We start from the raw sequence: 5,098 nt of genomic DNA, 5'->3' as shown, positions 1-5,098 counted from the left end.
AATGAGCATACCCTGGAAAATCCTCCTTTCTGAAATTTTGGCTTGGCTTCCTTTTTTAAACAACAAAGCTACATCCATCTTTTGTCTGTATTATTAATACTAGATTTCTGATAAGCCAACATTTCTATACAGTTAGCGTTACATTGCCCTCCATTGCTCGATAGTGCTTGTGACATTTTTGCACGTGTGTGTGTGTTTTCATACTTTGGCCTTCACATAATTAAGGATACACAAGTCATCAATATATTGGTCTATTTTTCAAAACTGATAAATCCCAGTTAGAAACAATGGGCTAAACACCTATAATTTCTCAAAGGCTTTCTTACGTAGCATCATTAAGTAAGCAGTAACAGTTGTTGAGGGACACTTACATAGGAATCAATACATGCTTAATAATGACTCATAAAGCGTCGGTATACTAGTTTATTAATTTAGGAAAATTCAAATTTCCTTCTTGCAGAAAGTTAGACCAATGCTATTGATTAGTTTGTACACATGCAACACATAACATACATAAATCCATGCAGTCTATGAACTACAGTCAGCAGCGTAGCTAAACAAAGAGAGGGAACCATGGCCTTCCAAAGGCAACAAAAGCACCTGTCACCACTGTTATACTTCCAGGAAATATAACAGTGATGACATAAAATCCACTGAAAACCTCTGATCCGGCCGAGAAAGAGTGCCAAAGACAATCCCCCATTAAACCTTTTTATTTTTGTGCAGATTAAACAAACACCCTATATGGCCGGGCCAAGTTCTAACAAAAAATTTACCAGGCCAGTGCAAGACAAAAGTATTCCTTTTAGACTTTTCTGCAGATGCTCTTTTGCCCCGTAAACTGCCGTCTCAGGCCTTTATTACACTCTGTGTTCCTGAAATAACCACTGCATAGTGGCGGCAGGCAACAGAAAAAGTGCAGCCCAAGCCTGTTGCTCTTAATGGCAGCATGTAGCATGACTTTAAAATCCATCCTGCCTGTGCGGAGTAAACTACACATTCTTTTCGACTGCTATAGAAACCAGTACAATGACCAGAAGTGCAGAATGGGTGTGTGTGTGCGCTGATGTCTGAGTGTGTGTCTGACGGATGCGTTCCTGACAGTGATGTAATTGGCAGTGTCCGAGTGCAGATTTGCAGGTGTCAGACTGATGTGACACACCTCTGCTGCAGGCTCTTTTTGTACCCCGCTGATAAGATAAGACTCAGTGTCTGTCGCTATCGCATTCACACAAAGAGAGAGGTGTCAGCTCCTTTCTTCCTGACAGATTAATGCGCTGCCATATTGGAAGCGTTTTTATCACTCACACACTTCGCACCCGTAAAGCACAAACACATTCATTTCTGGAAATAACCGAGTGAGGATGACGATAATATTCTCCAAACTAAATGCTTCTAAATTCAGCTGTTTAAAAAAAATTTTTTAAAAGGTTCGTAACTGTGAAAACTTTAATTTCTCTTTATTGAATTCTTTTGTTCCAACCCTCTGATTTCTCCCAATCCATCAGCACCTCAGTTCTAACCCAGCAGGCTACAGCTCTCCACAGAATAATAATGACAAGGACAATAATAAGGGCTATTACACAGAGGTGCGCAACCGAGGGGAATACAGGAAATGGTAATGGATTTGTATCCACAGCAACACACATTGGCCCAAACCTGCACAAGCAGAGCACTATTCATCATTTAAATTTGTTTTTCCCAGTAACAGCAGAGAAATAAGATATTAATGGGGTCCATGTTATGAGCATTCCAGTTAAACAGGATAGGGCTGCAAGCAAGCAAATAACTAAAGGCAGAGGCTGAACTAATGCCAGCTGGTTTGAAAACTGAATCACAAAAGGTTGTGACCAGGCCATATAATCTAAAGCGGCTGACAATGATTTACATTTAAACACTGGAGGGTTCATAATCTGGGAGCAATTTTGCTAATATGGCTTTTATAAAATAGATGCAAAATTTCAAAAATGATCTGACGAATTTGTTTTTCATGTCTGTGCAAAGGGTCCGATTGACGCTAAAGATTTGATAAAAGTTAAGAAATAGAATGCATATATTGACCTTTTCCATTAGTACCTACTTAGGTCGGCCTGACATGGCTCGACACGGTTTTTAGAGTTTTAATTTAGGTGATTTTACCCTGTACCAGGTGCTTTTTAGTACATCCTCGATTTGGGTTCCAAGGTGATCCAAGGTGAAAATATGACATCAAAAGACTGCATGCGACCGACTGGCTAGTCAGTAATGTCAGTCGATGAGTCGTGAGACCATCTCCTTCACCAACGTCAAAACCCCTCAACAAGCAAAAGGACTACACAGAAACAATAGCATAGCATTCGTGTAGCATACAAACAAAGTCACAAGGTGGGTGCTTGGGGTCATTGCTATAACAACCCCACGTACATTAGGTGGTACTCAATTGTAATGGAAAAGTTCGAGCCGAGTTTCCTGAGAATAAAGGTAACTTAAGGGACTTTGAATCTGGCATGGTTGTCAGTCATAGATGGGCTGGTTTGAGTATTTCTGAAACTGCTGATCTACAACCTACAACCATCTCCAGGGATTACAGACAGTGGTCTGACAAAATATCAAGGGAGAGGTAGTACTCTGGGTGGGTTTAGAGGAGAATGGTGGGACTTGAGCTATTAGGAAGCCAATAACCACCCAATACAACCAACGTATGCAGAAGAGAATCTCTGAACATCTCAAATCTCAAATCAAAGTGCCCTCTTTGTCAGCCCAGAACAGTAAACTGAGGCTGCAATTTACACAGGCTCACCAAAGCTGGATTGGAAATTAATTCTACTGCAAATCTTGGATGGTAGAGAGCATGAATCCATCCTTCCTTGGCGTTTATGACGTCTTCCAGCAGGATAACGCTCCATGTCAAAAAGGTCGGATGATTCTTGATCATGGGAATGAGTTCACTGTACTTAAATGGCCTCCGCAGTCACCAGATCTCAGTCCAGCAGAGCACCTCTGGGATGTGGTAGGGAAGAAAATCCAAATCATGTGCAGCCAACAAATCTGCAGAAACTGTTTGATGTTAAAATTTGGACGAAAATCTCTGAGGAATGAGTCCAGGACCTTGTTTAATCTGTGACATGAAGAATGAAGGCAGTTCTGGAGGCAAAAGTGGTTCCAACATGGTACTAGCAAGGTGTATCTAACAAAGCGGCCCGTGAGTATAAGTATCTTGGCAGCATACAGATGTCAGACCTGTCATAATCTAGAATTATGATAGAAAGTTTAGTTTTATGTGATGTCTCTGTTTTACATATTGGGTGATGTTATTTCTGGAGAAAGTTTTTAAAGGATTACATTTTTATAGCATGAAATACTAGACATGTATATGGATTCCACATTGAAAGACACACACACACACACACTCGCTCTCTCACAGGGAGGTCACCAGCTGCCATAAGTGTCATGTGCTGTAAAATGAAAAATCTCTTTTAGCAAGTAAAATGCAGTTCTCACACACTCAGGGCCAGCAGACAGTTTAACAAGACACGCATGTTTAAGATTGAATAACAGCTGTAGATTTATCACTCTGTGTGAGACAAACAGAACCTGATCTGTTGATTTATTTTCCCTTTTCCCGTCATCATCATCTTTTTTTCTTTTTTTGCTCAGTCCAGCATTAAGATGCAACTTGAAATGCAAACAGTACGAAAAAACCAATCGAACTCAGTAAAGCAGTGCTTTGCAATTTGCTCTATTTAGTTTGTTTCTCTGTGCCGATCAAAGAAGGAAAAGCAACGACATTGGCTGTTTTAATATTTTACTTTTATCTGTTTTAAGATCATGTCAGTTTTGCAGATTCAGTTAGAGTTTCTTGACTGTGACACCGTGACGAGGCCGAGGACTGACGGGGAGATCGGAGGCTCCCCTGAATTTGTGCGCAGCCTGAGGAGGGGTTGAGCTTAGAAAATGTGTGTCTGGGCAGACAGTGTACATTTTAGGAGCTGGGTTAAGAGTGAATCACCAGGGGAACATAATCAGCCATTAGATTTCAGGGGATGAAGGGATCATACTGAGGACAGCAGGTGACTGAGGCAAAGGTAACAGGCTGGAGTTGAAGGTGAAGGGAATCAATCTCTTAAAAAGCCCTGCCTAACTGGAGGGCCACTCCAACAGCGATTGTTCACTGTCACAGAATTTAGGATACACAAGTCATCCAGAATCTTTCCATGTACACAAATTAGTGCTGATACTGGGTTTAAATTCACACTTTATTAGGTTCTGTTCAATTGACTGTACAGAGACACTGTGAAGTCTTGCTGAAGTTCAAACCAAGCAATGATGAAGTAAGGAGAGTAAGGAGACTTTTTAAGGTGACATAGGTGCAAAATGGTCTGAGTAGTTCAGAAACTGCTGTTCTACTTGGGTTTCCCACAGAACCATCTCATGGGTTTAGATAGGATGGCCCAAAAACAGGAAGTATCCAGTCCTCTGGGTAAAACTGTATTGCTGATGTCAAAGGTTAGAGGAGATTGGCCAGAGCTGATAGGAATGCAACAGGTAACCAGTCTGAACGCACAGTGCATCAAACCTTGAAGCAGATGTGCTATGACAGCAGAAGACCACACTACAGGCCATTTTAATATCCCGAAGAGTACATTGCAGAGTCGATTTTTATCACTTGTGCAATGAGGAGTCACTGATATTGGCAAAGATCTTGCAATATTTTCTCACTCCCACACAGTGACAATTATCTTTGCTTAGCAAAACAAGAAAAGAAGACTTCCAGTTTCAGTTATTTCATCAGGTCTGCCATGCCAGGGGGGATTTCCAGAGAAACAGAAGAGGATAAAACCATCCAAAAAATCATAATTTGTCATTTTCCAATTTCAAACAAACAAGACATACTGATAAAAAGTGAACTTCAGGGAAAGTGGGAGGTTGATTTCAGACCCATGCTAGCTGTTTTCCTTTGTTACAGTACTTTGGCTTCATATTTAACATAATGTTGTGGTAAGTCTTCTAATGTCGTGATCATTTGCCTCTTACTGTTAATACATGTGAGTCCTGAGAAAGCTGTCGGTAACCAAACATCTCTCTCACTCGCCTCCGTATTCATGTTTTCTTTTCATTT

This window comes from Astatotilapia calliptera, chromosome 6 (assembly GCF_900246225.1).
Source record: "Astatotilapia calliptera chromosome 6, fAstCal1.2, whole genome shotgun sequence".
NCBI lineage: Eukaryota > Metazoa > Chordata > Actinopteri > Cichliformes > Cichlidae > Astatotilapia > Astatotilapia calliptera.
This window is presented reverse-complemented; position numbering follows the sequence as displayed.